This window comes from Mastigoproctus giganteus, chromosome 9 (assembly GCF_048544385.1).
Source record: "Mastigoproctus giganteus isolate SK-2022 chromosome 9, ASM4854438v1, whole genome shotgun sequence".
NCBI classification, from domain to species: domain Eukaryota; kingdom Metazoa; phylum Arthropoda; class Arachnida; order Uropygi; family Thelyphonidae; genus Mastigoproctus; species Mastigoproctus giganteus.
In genome coordinates this window covers 79505323-79527281 of record NC_143583.1, presented here as the reverse complement: position 1 = coordinate 79527281, position 21959 = coordinate 79505323, and the positions used below count along the sequence as shown (strand labels likewise).

Sequence of the window (21959 nt, the reverse complement as noted above, 5' to 3'; positions counted from 1 at the left end):
CTCTCTAACTACTCCCTCAAGAGGATTAGATATATCAGTAAGATTAACATGTCTATAGTAGAACTTTATATATGATTTTTATGCGAAATGAGACTTGCCAAATGAATTTTGTGATATGTATTTTTATAAAACTAAGAACATATTCTTATGCAAAGTTCATCATCAGTTTTTAATTAGCAAACGAGAGGATAGTGGCTTCATATCGAGAGAAATAATGCAAGCATGGATCAAATCAAATCTCACTGGTAAGTCAAGCAGCCGATATTTTTAGTAAAGCAACGTGATATGAATCTTATGGCTAATTCATTAACGTCCTTTGATCAAAGAGATTTAGAAATAAAAATAAAAAAAAAGCGAAAATGAAGGCGAGACATTAGCAAGCCAAACGTTATTTTAGTTGCAGGTAATTAAACAAGCAGACGACTTAAGCTGCGCCTGCGGACCTGAAAGGCACCAAGTTATTAATTTTTGCCTCTTCAACTTCTACCATCTATTAAATGTGTGCGTGTAGCGTCGAAGGGCGCTTAATTCCGATTTCGCCTTCCATTTTCTAGAGACAACGCTAACAAATGAGTGGTTTTCTTTAAAAAAAAAAAGGGAAAAAAGAAAAAGCTGATATTAGTTTTCCTATCACCGTGTTGTTATTACTCAATAATGAGCAGTAGTCAAACTTTCTCACTCCCGTAGTTTTCTTATTATATAAGTAACTCCAGATACAGACAGCGGGCAGTTTTCATAACTGCCGATAAGCCTCCACTGGTGGAGATTTTTCCAGTATGTACCTAAGTTATTCAAAGCCCGGCGACTATTGTACAGAAGTTTAATGTCTTGAGTGATGAGGATTAGTTCTTTATTAGGACGCAAATCTACGTTGTTGTATGGAGTAAAAGGTTGCGTAGTTTTGCGAAAGTGGTTGAAGAATTACATGAAAGTGTGGGGATGAGATACATCAATAATAATGTGGCAGTTTTACTTCTCGAGAAGGAGAAGCTAAATATAGGGTGATAATGAGTTCTTCAGAGGGGAAGAAACAGCAGAATTTTTTGCATCGGTTGTTTATTCGAGAAAATGAGTTATGAGAGCGATTACTTTTTAATCTAAAAAACAAATCAACTTTCAGCGTATTGCCATTTTCATTAAAATCAGTATATCTGTATTTAAACCGTGTGGTGGCATGTATGTATGGGTGGTTTTTTTTTTTTTTTTTCTGTGTGATCGTTTTTTACCTATCCAAGCTCTTCCATCAATACAAGCACTCCAGCGACTTAGAATTGACCTGCAGGGGACGACCGTTGAAAATAAATAATGCATTATGCTTTTCGAGTGGATCACGTCAATATAGCCTGAATAACTCTTGATATTTTCAAGGAATGAGAGTAGTAGTCGTAGTATAAGAGCCAGATAAGGCTTATTTCTTCATCATCCATCCACATCTATATCATCTGATGACGCTGATCAATATCATTGTTATAGAATAACGTTTATTGAGGTTAGATCCAACCCAACTTCACTATCACATTTTTCCCGCAATTGTAATGTATACAGTTATAAATATTGCTCTGTATGAGTTTACTTTTTATATATGCGAATTATTAATGAAATTTATCGTTCTTATCTCACTGTAATACTCCTGGACTTGCCATGTTTATCCAGTTACAATGAATAACTGTAAATATTATTATACTCGTGTTTTACTCTTAAGTTATATGTGCAACATTAATCATAATTATCATACTTATCTATATGTAATACACCCTGCCATATCGCTGGGATAAGTAATATTATTTTTGGTACTGTGTGCCACCTGCACTATGCTTAAGCTTAACACCAATAAAGATAATAAATAATCTGTAGAAAATAAAAATAAAATTCTAATGGTACCATAATGGTGTTTGTTTTCACTTATCTGCTTGCGCTCTTTCCTAGATATATCTAAATGTAACATTTGATTCTTTGTTTGTATAGAAATGGTTTTAAATTAACTGAATAGCTCTATTTTCAAATTCTGGTCATATTTTTAATAAGTTCTGTAAATAGCTTTACTGGTTTTCGCAAAAAGTTTTGTAAACTTGCTGCTACAAAGCGTTAAGTTGGGTTCACTTGTTTGTAGGTGCCAAACCAAATAAGGCACGAAGCTTCAGGTTATTGTATTTTAAAAGTGTTCTAGATTTGTTTGCATACGCAGGAGAAAGAGTCCGACATTTACAGAGAAAATACTTTTGACACTTTCGCTTGAGACCAACTAACTGCAGTCCAGAGTGACAAGTTTTTGAGAATTCTTCTCATCTGCAACAGAAATCGAACTGAGACGTCTGTTTTTTTTTTTAAGGGATAGCAGGATCAGGATAGTCTTCAAGTAATTCATATACAAGGGACGATCATTTAATTCGCGTACTGGTGCAAGATTTTATGTTTATTGTGAACTTTCCATAACTGCCGCTAGAGGCGCTCTCCCTAATTGCTACTGAGCAAACTCTGTGTGCGCATGCCAGTACTTGTCGAGCTAGTGTTGCGTGAAGTTTTTTTTTTTTTAGCCGTGTGTCTTGACGATCGTTTTGAAGCAAGTATCATGTAGAACATACAGATTGAACAGCGTCATGTGATTCGTTAATTGTGTCAGACGGGGCTTAAATGCATTATCGGAAACAGATGAAGAAATGTATAGTAATGAGTGGCTTGGTGGGACGGCCATGTTCCGGTGTGAAGTGGCTTCTCCATCGAGACAATGCCAGGCCCCATACGGCTAATATTGTGCAGGCAGTGATCACTGCCATAGGAGCCGAGGTTCTGCTACATCCTTCTTATCACCGGACTTAGCCCCGTTTGATTTCTTCCTGTTTCCATGTCTGAAGAAAGCTTTGAAAGGCAAGCGTTTCGCGTTCAACACAACGATGCTCGCAGAGCCACAACGGAAGCACTTCGCAGTCTTTCGAAAAATTTAATGAGTGGGTACGATGGTGGCAAAAGTGTGTAAAGTTCAAGGGAGAGTATTTCGAGAAGGAGAAATCCACAGAAGATTCAGATGACAATTAAGATAAGATCTGCACTAGGCTGCGAATTAAATGATCACCATTCTTATTAAAACTCACCATGCTTGGGAAGAGGAGGAACTGTATGGCCTGCGTAATGCAAATAGCCCAGTTGTGGAGGAAAAAGGTACGAACGTTAATGAACGGTCTTTATGCATTTAAATTCAAGTTTACTTCCGTATGCTGATTGGCTATCCACCTAGACATAAAACATTCAGTTCGGCGTACGTTCGCTAATAGAGGCCATCCGCCAGCTGATGAGACCAACTTGGTAAGCTGTCCTGGCGATGTCTCAGCTTTTTAGATGTATAACGGAATAGCCTTTTCTGGTGACGCCATTCTATTTAAAAAGATATTTACAATTTGGGTAGACCCACGCATAATGGTATTTTTCTCTAAGCTGAAAATAAGCCCAAGTCTTGAGATCGATCTCGATCATCAATGGGAGCAGAAAGATCTTCGTGATTGAAATCGAACCCGTTGAAGCGTACAAACTTTATATGATGAGTTAATTGTCACCTGTTTGGAAGGCTAAGATTTCAGTACTGTCGCTGATCCGCATTATTTTGGTGTTCCAGTTACAAAAATTACGCATTTTTCATAGTCCCTAATAATAATACTTAGTGCCCTTAGGACCGAATTCCTACTGGGAATAAAATGTTCATACAAGCAACTACTCTGGCAAGCCCTGTTTGTCGCGTCGGAGAGAACTTTTCTTTCTTTCTTTCCCCTCCCCCCCTTCGGTTGCAAGGTCTCTTCATGCAAACTGAAATTAGAATTCATCACATAAATAAATAAAAGTTTGAACAGATATGCAATTCAAGATAGCATATTAATAATGCAGAAGGACACTCTTTCAGCTTCAAGAAGTACAATTGTGCACTTCTGAATCGCGTTACTTGCATAAGCAATCATAATTACAAGGCTCAAATATAAATAGATAAGTGCACGTAACCTTCTGTAAATTCAGGATACATGTTCAAAGGAATTGTGGGGGGACTTTTGGGAACGGAGAAATGAAATAAGATAAACTTTGGGAACGTTACTTTTCATAATGATTTAAGGAACAGGGGCCAAGACTCAATCAAAACAGCAATTATTTTACAATGAAAATCAGATGAAGAATCGATTTATGCTTCAAAACTTATACCATATATACCTGGTTATTCTAATTCGTAGACTATAAATGTGGACGTATTTCTGTACAACGCGATTTTCTCAAAGGTCAGGAATAAAGAATAATTTATCTTCGAATAATTTTCTTCTTTTTGATTAGATCAGTAAAGAAATTAATGGACAATTTGTCAGAATAAATAAAGATTATTATTTAAAAACAAAGAAGAAAAATGAAAGGATTTGTCTTTTACAATGACTTTTAAACGAAAAAAAAAAAAAAAAAAAGATTTTAAGGATTCTGTAATACTACTAATGCATTCCATCGGCATTCTTAACAAGTTTTACTAATCTTCTTACATGCGCAAGGTAATTATTTTTCTTAACGTTTACCCGTTTCATCATTATTAAAAGAACACGTGCGTCGCCTGCTGTTTATAATACAGCTGCTAATCTCGTTATTAAAAAGCCTCCAAATTCATACACCTGCTAGGTTAAAAAAAACAAAAAACTCATAAGTTAGCTATTCGTAGACGATATTTAATGTGTTCGCTTATCTACCTCATCCGGCATTCATCACTTGTTTTCAAATTTATCGTAGTCAGCCCATTATTAATTTTCACTTTCATCTCGGAAGTATTCTGTCGTGTAAAATACAAAGCGAAGTTCGCTGTAAAATTTATTTTTTGCAGAATTTTAACTACCTGGTTATTCTAATTCTTTTATTAATTCTCTAAACGCGAAATCGCATTTTTCAACTGCCGATTCACTGAACAGACGACAGTTGTAATCACACCAGACGACAAAATAAACAAATGCAGAAATTGGTTGAAATCTCCAAAAGATGAATTAAAAGTAATTTTGTATGCTACTGTTAACAATAAAATAACCATCAGCTACTTCGTTTTACTACGAAAATCAGACGAAAAGTCGTCTTCCATTAAAACTTGCCGTAGTCTGATGTAAGCGTACATCACAAACGTGCTTCAAGACGCAATGGTACTTGGAAATCGAGGTGTTTGACGTCTGACATAGGCGAACAAAGCAAAAGAGAGAATGTTGAAGTTATCTACCATCACGTTTACTGCCAATGTGGAAACAAACGGAAGTTAACAATAAAACTTTGCATTCCAAAATAGGTTTGTCCATACTTCAACCAAACTTGTTCTGCCACGTTTTCCACCCGTGCTCAGCCCATTCCAGCCACCCATCGCCATTACGTTAACGGTAGCTAGGTAACGGGCTCCGAATGTAATAACACCTGAGACGCAGATGACAACTCGATGCGTATAGCCAATATCAAACATCCTAAGACTGGCGGCGCTATTTGCTGATGCACAACACGCCTGTCGTCACGGGAAAGCCGGAGCCATCCGTTGTCGTCACCCGAGGGATGATCCGAGTGCGAATGAATTACTTGAAACCGCTGCACGCGAAGATAGCGCGAGGACTTAGATTTTAATGTTAAGTAGGCGATATCATTCACGTGGTAGCTTGCTGGAAACCTTTACAAACCAATTGTACGGCGTTCATCCACTTCGTGAGCTCTTCCGATTGATAGAATCCCCAGACGCCATAAAGAACTTTCAATTTACTCCGCTATATTGTATGGATCGGAGCCAGGAAAATAACGCGCTCGGAAATTGGGACTAGAAAGCTTCTGGACGCGTTCTAGGAAGTCACAAGATACTTTAGATTGTCAACATTACTCCTGTGGGGTTACGTTTAACGCGGTTAATTCCACGGAGAAACAGTGCTAAAGCTCCACCCCCCTCCCCCGCTGCCGTTTCCACGGTAACGCCATTACGTCTGAAGTAAGAGCTAAGGCATAAAGCATCGCCAGTCCGTCAACCGTCTACACTTGACACGCAGCACCACCAACTTCGTTGCGATGCTGTTGGCAAAGCACACAGTTGCCATTGATTACTCACACAAACAGGTAACAGAATGCAAGCAGTACACAAGATAATTGTGAGAAACTACCTTCTTTGATGAGCTCCAAGTACACAAAATTCGAAAGCAGCATTAAAGACGGATCCAAGTTGATAGTTTTGTTTGGTAAATCTGATACCGATTGTTCATTATCGTTTATTGAAATACTATCGGCTAGAGTTGGACCAAAGGGGTGACAGAACTGAGATAACTGATTGTCGATCCTTTGGAATAGGTTTGCATTTCGTCAGTGATGTAGGGAATTCATCGAGGCTTCACAGAGGGAAACAAATCCAGATTTATTTTATTATTATTATTTTTTTTTTTTTTCATTCTGAAAACTGACAATACGCGTAATTTACCAGATCAGTATACAGGTACAAAACATTGCACGTGTGGTCATATGCTTGCGATGCAATTCTTGCTCAGACTATCTTTTGTTTTGGCCATTGAAAACATCTATTGAGAAAGAAATTTGGGTAAATCGCAACACTGGGTTTTGATCCTGCTTTACTGTATAGCAGATCAGTACACAGTACATGTATAGCAATCAAGAAATGTCTGAGCCAGTGGCGCATTATCCTATAGGCAAAAAAGACATCTGTCTAGGGCCCCGATCAGAGGAAGGCCCCAAAGTAATTTTTTCAAAAATGCATTGCTGTTTTTTTACTAATATTTTGAGTGATTTTTTTTTTTTTTTTATCGAAAAACTAGACTTTACTTGAACATCATTTGAAAATTACGTTTTTTTTTTTTTTTTTTTTTTTAAATTTACCGATTTTGATGAAAGTTTATATGTAGTTCTTATGTCATATAATTTGTTTGTTTTGTTGTCACAATAAAATGAACTTGAAAATGTTCTTTAGTTTTTTTTTTTTTTTTTTTTTTTAGATGGGGCCCCCAATTCCCATTTTGCCTTGGGCCCCATGAAAGTATGACGCGCCACTGGTCTGAGCAATGCTCCATCGTGTTGGGATGGAAGTGAAGGATTTTGCTTTCTGTTGTAAGTTTTGTGTGCTGCAGGTTAAAGCGGTTGTTTTTTTTTTTCTTTTTCGACAAGAAAATAAAATTTTATTTTCTTGGACTTTTTATTGCTGTATGGCAGATAAGTCTCTTATGTTATAGGAGCAGATTCAATGTGTTTTCCTTTGTGGGGGGGGGGGGAGAAATAACATTGGCGATATTTCTAGGGAGACGATGACCGATGATGATGTAAAGTATGTGATGGGCAGTAGTTGAAAATTAAATTTCAATGTTTTGAATTTATCTCGAATTTTTAGCCAGCCTTTGTAATATACATACAACACGAATAGTTACCATACAACAACTTAATACATTGATGTCACTTATCAAGAACCAATCATCAAGATTGCAAGTAAAGGTAACAATCCTCAGGGGCTCACATCTGGTGAGTATGGGCTTGTCACACCCAGAGTCCTGGGCTGGATATCATCATTCTTCTCTTTCTTGGTGATTCCTTTCTACTTCTCTCTCTCTCTCTCTCTCTCTCTCTCTCTCTCTCTCTCTCTCACACACGGTAACTTGGGAATTTTTTTTTTTGTTTTGGTTGGTGCAGCATAAGCCTTAGGCTTCCTTGCACCATATGGCTAACAATAATCTTCTCCTTAGATGGTGGGTTTGTTACCTTTACCACAATTTCCGCTACGCTATAATTTACTTAACTTCCAAATGATTTACATCTTATAGTTTTAACCTAAATCTTAATGGCATGTATTTTATGTCCGAAACGGAAACGTGACACCAAGGTTGCATGTTATGTGACAATATCCTTTTGCTTTGTATTATTTCATTTTGTATTATATATATTTATTTCTTTTCTTCTTGCTATCTCTAAACTAATTATGCTCACTCTTTATTACCTTTCTGTTACTCTTCACTCTTCTATTTCTCTCTCCTTCCCATTTGTCACTAAACTTATATATATATATATATATATATATATATATATATATATATATATATATATACAGAAAGAAAGAAAAGAATGCAGTGTTTATATTTCAGCACGACCAGAATAGTTTATAAATAGGCATTTGGCAATGATATTATTATTAAGTGTATTTTGCACTCACGTGGATTAGAACCACTATCAACTCGAACGCGTTGCGCTTGATAACCATATTTAAGACTTGGTCTGTTATATCAGTTTCTACGTCTCGCAAAGGGACATCTGTGGTTCTTTTGCTGTCAGGAAACGCGAGTGTTTTGGGAATTTTCAGAGGGCCGATGCTGGTCACTGTATTTCCCTTAAACTGTATTTCCCTTTTCCTGTGCTCTTTTTCTTACGTGGGCGTCTGTATTCACCCGTTGGGTTAGGTGTAGTTAGGTGGGGCGGTTTGTTTGCTTGTTTCTGGTAGCAGTTGGGCCATTTATCCTGCTTATTTATTTTGAATTTTCGCCTGATACTACCTACACCTTGATCGTAGCCAAAAGGCTTAATTTTCATCTGAATGAACTTGTCAGTTGGTACTTCTAAAATTACTTGTTGCAGTTTAATAATATGGTTAAGGCTATTCGATGGAAAAAGAAATAATTTTACTTAAATTTTCTCTTCATTGTTTTAGATATCTAAATTGGACAATCTGGTTCAATATCTGCACAACTGCAATCATCGTGTGGTTTTGTCATTGCTTTCAACAAGATGACAGCAGTTCATTGGAGGAATCAAACCTACGATTAATATCGTAGTTTTGGATTCTCCTTGTAATTCAAACTAAATGCTTTCAATGATAAGGTACTTTGTCTTTCGTTTTTAAATCCGAAATGAATCGTGAGGCTGATGTGGCTGGTGCTCATAGTCGTTGTGTTTCGTACTTCGTTTTTATCTGCCATACAGCAGATAATTACGAATTTGATGTGTCAGAATTGCTTAAATAATACTGTTCTCTTATGACTATAATTTATTTTTTTCCCTGTAGTACGACTCATAGCGAGACTGTATCAAGCTTTCTTTTCTGTCTTAATATTCCAATTAATGTTTCAGCCTCAAGAAGAGATGAGATTATCTCTTCTTTGGGAATGCATGTAACATACTGCATTCCGCCATTACAGTTTATTTGAAGATGTTGTTGTTATTTGGTTTTTAGGAGCATTAGCAACGAAGGCCATATTGCTCCGGGATATGCGGTAGTCATTCCTTGACCTTTCCGCATCCTACGTATTTGGGGTGACGGGCTCGAACCCCGGTCTAATCAAGAAGCGTGTGCTATGCAGTGCTGCTCCTTCCCACCTGGCTACGGAGGCGCCATTTGAAGATGTATTACAATAGTTTCGAAAAAACATTTAGTACATCAGCAGCAAACCCATAAAGTATCGGTTGTTCGTTGCCACTCTTGATAACAATTCCAATTGCCTTAGAAACTGAATTTTGCCGTTCATTGAACTGCATGACTGTCTTCTTTAGAAAAATAACTCAAAACAAATAAAGGTTTTGTTTCAGGTTTTCGGGTGCAATATCGCTACTTAATTTTTGATTTGCAATTTAATTTCCTTGATTTCTTTGTAAAGTTTAATGAACCTATGTCGCGTACTTTTATTCATAGCTCTTGGTCAAAATGAAATCTGAATCCTTTTATCTCACACAAAGGTAGGGTTATTATCAGACACCGCTGCAGGGTTTGACCAGCATTGGTTTAAAACGGAGGATACCACAAGCGAAAATGGAGACACAAGACATAAGGGGGAGGGGGATAATTTATTAAAATAAAAGTCAAAATAAAAATAATTAAAAATAATGTAAGATTAACTTCATTTGAATTCTTTTACGTTAAACAATTTCAATAAAAATTCATATTTTCAAGACTAATAGACTAGATATTCTGCACCATGACAAGTGGTGCTATATTTATATCTTATTGGAAGAGATATAGTTTGGAAAATATGGGGGCCCTTATATACTGTATTGCGGTATAAACTTATTCGTTGAGGTTACGTTCCCAAAACATATTCGTAAACTGCAGAAAAACAGAGTTTGGTTCCTCGCTCTCAAGATATTTTTGTATTGTATTAAACAATATAACATAGTGTAAAATTTACAAAAATTTGTGATGATTTATAAGTAAGCCAGTTATAGCTGTAAATATGAATATCACATTAGCATTTCATACAAACCAGTCAGTCTAGTTTCTTGTTAATATTTTCAACTGCTTATCCACAAAATCCGTCCTTTGGGGGTTTTCCACTTAGTATTAGTATTAGTAACGGCCATATGGTGCAAGAAAGCCTATGGCTTATGCTGCACCAGCCAAAAAAAAAAAAAAAATCCGAACAAAACAATGTTAAAAACAAAAATTAAATAAATAATAATAATTAATAAATAAATAAAAATAATAAAATGAAATTAAATAAAAAGGAAATTAATCCTATCATCCTATGCGCTTCCCTTACCCGAAAGTACTATCCAGATGACCTTTGAATTTCCCCAAACTGTCGGCCTCTACCACCCACGAAGGCAACTTATTCCAGTAATTTATAACTCACTGGCTAAAATAAAACTTCCTGCAGTCCAATCTAAACATTTCCCCGCGTAACTTGAATTTATGTCCCCTAGTTCTAGCATCATTTATAATCTTGAAAATTTCGTCCTCATTCATTTTACTGATGCCTCTCAGAGCCTTAAACACCTCAATCAAATCTCCTCTAAGGTGTCTAGTTTCCAAACTCTGCAACTCACATATTCGAAGTCTTTCTTCATAAGGACGCCCTTTTGCCGATCTCACCAGGCGAGTTACCCTTCTTTGCACCCTTTCAAGAAGCTCGATGTCTTTCTTTAGGTGCGGTCTCCATACTTGAACACAGTATTCCAAGTGTGGTCTAACATAGGCCTTATATAATGGGATTATCGCGTCCCTATCTCTACTTGCAAAAGTTCGATAGATCATCGATAGGACACCATGGGCCTTCCTTGCAACCTGTTTACAATGCTCAGAGAATTTCATGTCTGACCGTATCGTAACACCCAAGTCCCTTTCCTCCAGTACTGGGTTTAGTTGAACTCCACCAAGTGAATAAGTTATTTTGGGATTACTGTTTCCCAGGTGTAATACCTTACACTTTGTTGGATTAAAGCACAGCTGCCATTTTTCTGACCATTCTTGAAGTCTATCTAGGTCTCTCTGAAGAAGTTCAGCTTGACAGTGATCATTAACTACTCTACCAATTTTAACATCATCTGCAAATTTAGACATCACGCCCTCTATCCCTTCATCAATGTCGTTTATGAAAATTAAAAACAACAGTGGTCCTAATACTGATCCTTGGGGAACCCCACTTCATACATCAACCCAATCTGAGGAATAGGCATTTATCACAACCCTCTGCCTCCTGCCCTGAAGCCATCCTTCTATCCATCTAAGGATTTTCCCAGTGATTCCAACCTGTTCCAGCTTATAAAGCAACCGCTCATGTGGGACTGAGTCAAAAGCTTTGCTGAAATCTAAATAAACAATGTCGAAATTATTCCCTAAATCCAGCTCGTGAGTGACCCTTTCGAAATAGCGAACTAGATTTGTTAAACATGATTTTCCCTTTACAAAACCATGCTGAGTATCCTTCAGAATTTCAATTCGATCCAAATGATCCTGAATTCCACCCTTGATCAATGCCTCCATGATTTTCCCTACTACTGAAGTCAGACTGACAGGTCGATAATTTCCCACTTCACTTTTAGAGCCACCCTTATGTATTGGAGATACATTTGCACTTTTCCAATCCAAGGGAATCTCCCCAGAGTCTAGTGATGCTCGCATAATTAGCCTCAATGGTTCAATGCACTCGCTTGCCGCCTCTCTCAAGATTATAGGGTATATTCCATCAACTCCAGGAGCCTTACTAGTCTGTAGGCTTGAAAGTTTTTTCATTAAATAATCTTGCGAAATTTCAATATCATTAATTACACATTTTTTAACTTCGCTCCCACAATTTCCCATTGCCACAAAAGGCTTTTCATTTGTAAATATCGATGCAAAATAACTGTTGAGTTCATCTGCAACGGCAGCTGGTGTATTTATTACTATCCCCTTTCCCTTACGTAAAGGTCCGATCTGGTTTGTCCTGCTCTTCTTGGCATTTATATATGTGAAGAATTCTTTATCCCCCCTCTTTGCTCTGTTTGCTAGTGATTTCTCATAAACTGCCTTTGCCTGTCGAACCTTTTCTGTGGCTCTATTACACATCACCTTGTAGCTGTTATAGGCTTCAGTACTTTTTATTGCTCTGTAACGTTTCCATGCCACCTTTTTCTGCTCAAGTAATGTGGCAACTTCACTATTCATCCAACTTGGAACCCTTCTCGTGGAGTATTTTTTTTAATGGTATATACGCATTCAAGGCATCTGTGATTAATGTTTTAAAAGCGTACCACAGTTCAATTGTATTCATTCTCTGCGCGATATCTACCCAGTTAATAGAGGCCATGTAGTACCTTAAGGCATCGTAATTTCCTTTTCTGAAATTAAAACCCATTCCTTTGCCTTTTACTTCTGCTACCTCTCTCGTCATCATCCACCGTAGAACTCCGTGATCACTTCCTGCTACTGGTTCCTCTACTGTCAGCCCTGTTATGTCATCTGATTCATGTGTGATGATGAGGTCTAGGATATTCTTTTCTCTAGTACTTTCCCTGACATGTTGATACAAATAACAGTCATCTAGTTGATTTAAAAATTTTGTTCCCCATGTCGAGTTTCCTTCCCATTTACTCCAATCAATTAGAGGCAAATTGAAATCACCCATAATAAGGCATTGACGCTTACTTGCCCATTCCATTTGCATGTAGAGGCTTTTGTCATAGTCTTCACAATCACCTGGTCTGTAGATTACGCCTACTCGTCTGTAGATTACGCCTTTTCATAAGGTTCTATGAAACATGGGCTGCTTTGCTAAGGGGGATTACCTCCAAGGACTGAATGTGGATTTTTTTTTTTTAACTTATAGGTTTTATTGTTGTAAAAATTGTGTGGAGTAATCTGTAGATCATTGGAGAGTGCTGGTAGGAAAAAGCCTGATTTAGAGCACCCTTATTATTTATTTTGGTTTTTACAGAGATGTCTGTCCATTAGCAGTAGTACCTCTACAAGGACAGATTTTTCCCAGGATTTCATAAGGATTGAAGAGAAACTAAAGCAGTGCTCCGGGGAATCATTAAACTTTAACCATCATACAGCAGCAGAAAAAAAAATCAGATTATTTTGATCATAGGGGAGGGGGTTAGTCTCTTTAGTCCCTAACTGAAGCTAAAGAAACTAACCTAACTGAGATTAAAGTTCAAAGGTGCCATTTCTAGATTCGAGTAAAGTATGGATTTTGAGATAGTAAGGGGGGATGCCGTGACTAGATTAACTCATCTCATCATCCAGTTTTCTGTACTAAAAAAACTTCTTAATATGAGTCTGTAGGAAGGGGGGGGGGAACAGAGAACCAATTCATGGCCTCATACAGAGATATAGGAACCAGACTAATATATTTATTTTAATTGATAAGACAATACAATTTTTACATATTGAATAGTTATTGGTTCTGTCAAATCCACACTGAGTACAGATCTGGAGTTAAGTGATTGTAGATTGTGGTATAACCAACTTGAGCACCCAAAAACTCCTCCGCAGCGAAAGTTAGATGCAGCGCTTGCTCGGCAGCAGGAAAGTCTGTCACCGCTGTTCCAAATTTTGACCAACAACCAGGGCTCGAAATGGACCGGAACTCGGAATACTATTCTTCTACTGAGAACTATGTTCCGGTTCATCCCATGCATCGATAATGTCATGTATTTAACTGGTTATTAAAAATGTTTTTTTTTAATATATTAAAGTATAGCAATGTAGCAGATATATATTTTATGCATTGGGTCAATTGTCAGGTTTGTGATTACATGACAATTAAATATGCCATTTTGTTTTTCAATTTGTTAAGTATGAGAGAACTTAAATATCACCATGCCTGGGGTTGCTTTAAATTATAATCGTGCCCTAGCAGGGGGGACTTCAACATTTGCAAAAGCGCACACACACAACTCGGTCTATTTATAAAAGTATGACGAATTTGATACGACTGATCTAAATGCACATCCTTCCGAGCCGTTGAAAGCAATGGAGCACAGCAGAATGTAATAGAAATAGGTTACTCCGTCCATATTAGCATTGAGAGACACGAAAGAGAGATTAATAGCTACCACGACACAACTTCCTTTTCCGATATTTCATGCGAAATGATGGCGTATTGCAGCGGGTGCTTTTTTGAGTGTTGCTAGCCGTTGGATTCCACTGCCTAACAGTGAAATGGCCATTTAAAAAGGCAAAAAATGGCCACACATAAAAAGATCAGATTGAAAAGCTCCACGCGAAATCTTAGATTCTTAACGTAAGCCATTTCGTCAATCCTAAAATTTCTCGTTCAAAAACGGTGGGGGGGGGGGTAAAAAAGAAACACTTTTTGTTTCATGACACTACAGTGTCAGTTGCGTACACACAGGCACGCAAGAGAAAAGCTATTTCAAAATTAATACACAACTAACAAGCATTGGGAAATCGGAAACAAGTCAACAATACGGAATTATGAGCGATTTGAATTCGACCAATCAGAGCAACAAGGATCCAGTCCAGTTTAAAGAAATATCTAATACAATCAGAAGTTTGAAAATTGAGACAACTTTTGAAGAAACCGTCCGGTCAAAATGCATACGATTCATATTATTTCTTTAAATTTTGGTCTGTACTGTATTTTATGTTATTTCACGTTTTCAGTTAAATGTATATTTGTGTTTTTATTCTGTTATGTTCCGTGTTTGAGGAACATCTGACAAATGGAAGACCAATTAACTTAAGAGCAAATTGTAACAAGCACATGGATTCGTGAACTTCAATTGGTACACAATTTTTCGAAAATTTCTAAAACACAATCAAAATGGAAACAGAAACTAAAGCCAAAACGGAAGGGGATAAAATAATATGGCAACAGGGGTAAGGAGTTTGATGCATCTGATAGAATGGAAAAACAACAACAACAAAAAAGAAAAACACGTGCCCACACACATTGAAACAGCGAGTGTTCAAATCACATCAATTCAAATATTCTACAAAATACTCACCAGGTTTATTACACGTTTCAAAACGTTCTTCTCTAGACATCAAAGCCCGAAATGACAGTGTTTAATTATCCCAGCAATACGGCGAAGCTGCAAAATAATAATAAATGCTGAATAAATAAACGATTTAACCAGGATGGAAAAATTTAATTCCAACCATAAGCGCACTAGTGATAAGCATAATCGAATGATATAACTGAACGATTTTCCAAAATCGAATGAATCATTCGAATGATATGAGTATAATCGATTATGATCTCTCGATTATACCAATCAGTAAAGCGCACACACGGATGGAGATATTGGGGAGATTAGCTGCCCCAAGAACATTTTGTTTGTTATTATAATAAATAATAAATTTTCTGTTTAAACTCCGGGACGACCAAACGGTCAGTGGAGTTCACAAGATAGACAGATTACAAGAAACAGCACCGTATCAAAATTTCTGGGTGCGCCACTGATTACAAATATTTCAGGACATAAACATATATGAAGTTAATAATAATAGATTAGTTTTCATAAATGTATCTACAAGTTTATATTTTCAAGTCCAACAGCTTATCCATAAAAGCTGTGCGAGAGAGACATGTTCGAATAGAGATTTAGTGGTTATTTTCCTGTGTGCACTTGTGTCCTTACTGATTTTGGGGAAATTATACTTTATCAAGGTTTCGAAATGAATTAAAAAATTAGTTACATCTTAAAGAAAAAATAATGCAATTACTATTTAAGAGAAAAATTAAATAAAAAATGATTAATTAAAAAAAACACGTTTCTTTCCTTTAATTGAAAAATTAAATCTTTGCAATCGGTTAAAAAAAAAAAATTATTTCACCTGCACCACGAAAACGTTCCAATAACTTCACGAATTTATTTTCTGAAAACAAGCTTACCACCAAGTGCATCCTGAAGAAATGACAGTTCAAAACAAGCATTGCCTGTGCAACTGGCCATAGGGTTTCTTACTAATGGGATAAAGAGGTTTCAACGTGCTGCCTAAGGGAACAGATATGTCCTTCTTTGTTTGCTGACCTTTGTCCATCCTGTTTACACTGGCAAGCTGAGTTGAGGACGGACTATAAATTTCACGCCAGTTACGACGTAGAAGGACACGGATGTGAGTCACTCTTGTATTTCTTGCAATGACAGCGCGTGATCGTGAACAACGCAATGTGCAGTAACTGAACAGTTTGTCCAGTTTCTTACACTATGCATCATATAATTTAATACATATAGAGACCGAAATATAACTTGTAAAAAAAAAAAAAAAAAAAAAAACAGCTCTCCAAAGTTGAAGATATACACAAACAGAACAAAAAATTAGTCTTGTGGTATTTAGGGTATATAATAAATGGAGTACTCTTCTAAGCTTATTTCAGTTGTTTACAGCACTGAAATTACAAAATGTGTGTGAGATTTACTCAAATTTTCCTGTTTTCAAATATATTAGCTGTGATAAAAGGAGCAAGTTTCTGCTACGAAAAATGGGGCACAGAAAAGATGTTGGTGATTAGTAAAAAGGAATGAGAGCATTGAGTAGGTCTAAAGGATACCCTGTCAAAGGAGTAGCTGAATTTGCTGGTGTTTCCACCAGCAAACCACAAATCAGCGGCAGAACTGTAGTCCCAAATCGGTGCTAAGCGATCGTGATCGAGGACGAATATTACGTGATGTCTTGTAAACAGAAAACGATTTCAAACAAGACAAAAATTTCTGCGAACATTTAACACTCCCGAAAAAGACCAGTGTCAAAAGACAAAAGGCTAATTATGGGTTAAAATGCATAAAAATCGAACTTTTGATGGTTGAAAAGCTGTGATGCGGTCTGACGAATCCAAATTTTGCTTATACTCTAAGATGCCAGACTCGAGTTCACAGAAGCAATTAGCCATATCATCCAGAATGTGTACAGGATGTCGAACAAGCTGAGTTAGTAATGCTTTGAGGATATTTTAACTATTATAAAGTGGGCCCCCCTACTTGAAATACCATTCAGGATGAATCAAGTTGTGCCTTTTGCTGAAGATTTGACGGACATTTCATGATTTCGATATCTTATATTCCAGGATTTAACTTGTACCGTTCACAGGACCTTTACTGTTTCAAACTGGCACGAGGTAATGGAAGGGCATTTAAAATGACTAAACCAAGTCAGCGTTACGGACTCAATTGCTTCAGATAAATTCTTGAAGAACCGACCATTCGCAATAAAATATTTTTCAATTTTCTTCCGGTTTTGGAGATACAATCTTTAACTATTATTAAAGACATAAGTTGTTCAAATTTCTTTCTCAGACACGCATTTGGATCAGCTGAAGCCCTAATGTGGTATTAGATTTTGGGGCCGCTATAGTTAAAGAATTTTGTGTATTTGGATGAAATTTTAAACTTTTTAGAACACCTAAATATTTGAGGTCCTCGGCGTGCTCCTTGTATGCCTAGTACGTAAACGCCACATTTTCTATGATTGAAATTTCAAATCGGGTATTTTTATCGTTGCGTTCACTTTATTATTCATTCTCTCGGCATCTTCAGGCTCATTCTTGACACTTACATATTAAGAATTTCCATATAATCATATTCTGACTGATGGCGTTCACCTCTTGTCCACTATGACTCTGTTGTCAGACATTGCAAATGTTAAAAAGGTACATAACTACTATATTGGAATCACTACTGACCCAGCACACAATAAATACATTCGACTTTATCCAGGTATGCGTAGGTGAAAGAAAGCAAACGAAACGAAACCTTTCCGTCATATTTGACTATATGATAGCAGTTGAGGGTTACGATTGGTATCTAAAAGTGGATAGATATGGCGAGAGGAGATTTTTATGAAGAAGGCCATACTGATGACTGAGGATGGAACTAAATAAACAGAACTTGAAAATTACCACTTCAAAGATTTTGGCAACAGCAATGAATATGCGATGGGATAACTAATGGAATCAGTTCTATCTCCATTGTAATTGGAATTATGAGAGCGACCTTAAAAGCAGAATGGTCCAAAATTGTTAGAACAGAAAAGAAACGACATTTCTTACGAAAAAGAAGGGCACCCGAATCGTGAATGGTAGAACGTTATAGTGAGGTATGAATAAAATGATAATGACTTTATTCTGCTCCAACAATTCTACATCCTTCAAAGAATTATGCAATTCAAGTTCTACAAACAAAATCACTGCAGTGTATTATTTTCCCACTGTTACAATCAACCCATGGTGGGGGGCAATTGTTACAATGCGTGTTTATGAAAATATTTAAAAGATACTTAGAAAATATTTAAAAATATTCTAGGAATATTAGAAGTACAGTATTTAGAAAATACATTGTTACAATGCAACAGTTTTTTTAAAGATAAAGAGTCTATTTTTAACGACATCTAATGTCATTACAAATAGATTCATTATAGAAGCAAAAGCAAAAAATGTTATTACAATTAATTCCTGTCTTCTACTCTCCACGCTGTACATGGAAATTATTTTTTATATTTTTACAGACTGCAGTTGACTTGGCCTCTCACAAGAGATTGCCTTATAAGCGGGAACAAATTGGGATCACCGTAATCCTTGACACGGATTACGGGATTACTACCTAGCAAGAGGCAAGGGGATTGTAATCAATGCCGGATTACCCAGTAGGCAGAGAAAGCGTGCGCATGGAGTCTTCCCCCCCCCCCCAGGTTGACTTAGGTGGTATTATTGAAAGCAAAAACAAAATAAATAAAAACAGCGATTTTTTTTATTCTAGGAATTCTGATACAGTATACTATATATACATGACATAAAAGATTTCTTTATAAAGACATCTTGATACTGCTTATTTAATAATCTATATGAGAGGAGAAAGAAAAGTAATTTCGATGTCTGATTTAACTGATATGGCTCCTTTGGCTATGCATTGTTTTATCACCCGTTTGACTTCTACTTTAGGGTTCCCTGACTCTTGCTAGCAGCTAGCTCAGTGGTTTTCAACCGGGGTGCCGTGTAATTTGGGTTTAAGTTACTTAAAGTTATTATTATTTTGGAATTTATATATTTATTTCATTATAAAATGGGTAAAATATCCATTGTACCGTATCTTTTTAATTTTGTGGTGATCTATAATTGGTCTTTATTTAGTACCGCTATATAAAGAATAAAATTATTATATAGGTATATATTAAAAGGTCGAAAAACCACTGTGTTAGGTATTTCTTTTGGCCTAGGGGTACTGTTAAAAATTACTGGGACAGTAAGGGCGCCGTGAACCGAGAAAGATTGGGAACCTCTGAGCTAGCTGATGCGTATAGGTTTGTTTACATGTTTGCATCATATGTCACGCGACCAAACTGCCCCTGTGGCTGGCAGGCGAAGTTACCTCAATGTCTTGGTGACTAGCTACACCGGCAGATCTTAATCCGCTACTGGTTGTATTTAATTTACAAATTGGGTTAGGGTTAGAAGTGCGATCTCTCACGAATAGCTTCTAGGACCACCCCTATTTCATGATTTCTTGACCTTATCTGTTTGTAAAGCCCTCTATCCTTCGTCGATGTCATTAAACATCGAGGAAGGATAGAGGGCCTTACAAACAAATAAGGTCAAATTTTGCAGTCGATTGGGAGAATGACCAGTATCAAAACAAAGCATTCCTCCTTCAATATGAGTTTCAGGAATCATCAGATAATTGGCAACTACGTTTTTAATGGGAAATAATACCTCAAAATAACTACTCGAAGATTTACACCTGAAAATGTATTAAAAACAGTAGAAAGTTACATTGGTGGTGATGGTTTTACGGCGCATAAGTATCTTAGGCCATATTGACCCAATGTATTATGCCTGTGCAAGTGCGTGCATGTTCAGGGAGAGATCTGCAAGTTGTGTGGGAAAAACTCGGTTGGAATCTAGAAGGATTCATTGCCAGCTGTATATGGTCTGAGGATGGGTTCTGGCAAAGTTCCAGGAATACTATCTTAATATTCACGTGGTATAAGAGTATAAAAATCTAGATTCCATGGAAAACCACCACGTAACGTCCTTTCTGCAGCTGGAGTAAAAATTCTATTCCTTCCGCCCGAGACCTGCGTACTATAGTTCCAAAAGAGGACTTTTGAACATACGCTACTTTATTACGGAACTCGAATGCAGATTCTCCGAATGATTGAGAAATGACTCAACCACAGTATTGTCAAGGAGCACTGGAGAGAAGAAGAAAGTGAGTTGGAGTTACGATTCAGGGAGAGGAAGTTCTGTATGAAGTGGAGACAGACGGAGTAGGCAATGATGCACTGTCGATGGGTTATGGAACAATTACTTGTAGACATAGGGCTATCATAAGTTCGCCGTATAAGCAACTGTGAGACAGCGCTTGGAATAGTGTCCAGGTGTAGTGGCTACATTTAAAATACACAAAGGAAGCTTCTTGAAAAGGTCCATAGATGGCCAGTGCGTCTGAGTTGGCATAAACAAAAGCTGCCTCGGGGGCAGAAATACCTCGTCCTGATTAATTATTAGTTTAGGGATCGCACTTCGACAGAACATTTTAAAAACTGTTCTAGGATTCGAGTAATTCACAGATTTTGGCGTAGAAAAATAAACAAAATGAAAGAAATTTTCTGTTTGTAGTCCCGAATGGCTATAAGGGTCAGAGGAGTGGCAACTGCCGTCAGACACGGCACACTTTGATGTTCGTGTTACCAAGGGATCACGTACTTGCATTGTTATTGTGTAGATCCGAACACGCATAGCTCTATATACGTGTGCAGACTGATCACTCGGTCACGGCAGCCTTGTAACAATCATTCTATTTCAGTGGTGTTCTGGAGATCAGTGAGGTGTGAATCCACGTCGGCGGGAGTTCAGGAGCGAAGCCGATACCTCCACAGGAAAAGCTAAATGTTTGTAGTACATCGCTTTGCAAATAGTACAGGGTAATATGCGAGTATCGCACTGAATCCTACAGATGAGATACCTTGCTATCGTGAAGCTCAAAATAATTATGGCCACTCTAAGCTTCCATTGTACTGTACAAGGTTTCACACACACTGTTCAACAACAACAACAAAAAAATCTTTGAATTTCTTTCTTTTCTTAAAATAGGCAAACTTTACTAATTTTGGATCGAGAAAAACGAATATGACTTCAGAAAATTTTTATTGGCTCTAATTTTTGAGATACAGTACTTTCGCTATTGTCTAAGAATGTAGTAATTTAATTTTCAGTAGTAGTCGGAGTGAAAAGTAATATTAAAACAATCTCAGATTTACATTTCCTTGATACAACATAAATCACAGTTGTTTTTAATTAAAACGTAAAAAATAAGAACACAAGAAAACTACGCAGGAACCGAAAGTACTTTCTCAAAATGTGGCCTATTCACGATAGCGCCTTCTTTTCGCTTGTAGCTTGTATTCCACTTCCCGGGCATCTCTTGTTACAGTCCAACAGTAGTCAGCAAGCATAGAAGCGTTCCACCTACCCTGATATCTTCTTTCCATTGCTGAAATGTCTTGGTGGAATCATTCACCGTGCTTGTCACTCACTGCACCACAGTTGTCAGGGAAGAAATCCAGATGAGAGTCGACAAAGTGGATTTTCCGTCACATGTTGCAGCGTAATTGATAATACTTTTCTAGAAGGTTGTTCAGTCTCAACGTAGTTTCCAGCTCTTCAGTTTCCCAGAAAGTCATGCACAACACTTTTAAAGGCTTCCCAAGCTGCGTTCTCATTACACTGGCGGACTCACTGAAAGTTTTCATTCTTTAAAAGTTCACGAATTTGCGGACCAGGAAAGATTCC

At 37.1% G+C, this 21959-nt stretch overlaps 1 protein-coding gene across 6 annotated transcripts in view; it reads right to left on the bottom strand.

Moving 5' to 3' along the window:
• The window catches only part of LOC150080478 (uncharacterized), a 354693-nt gene that overhangs the window by 262521 nt on the left and 70213 nt on the right, over positions 1-21959 (bottom strand). For 5 of the 6 annotated variants that reach the window (XR_016547421.1, XM_090381815.1, XM_090381810.1 and 2 more), the window contains exon 2: positions 15178-15264. The gene's annotated coding sequence lies outside the window, so the exon portion shown is untranslated. Of the gene's footprint in view, positions 1-15177; positions 15265-16067; positions 16185-21959 lie in introns of those variants that run through there. The other variant, XM_090381812.1, reaches the window with a different exon arrangement.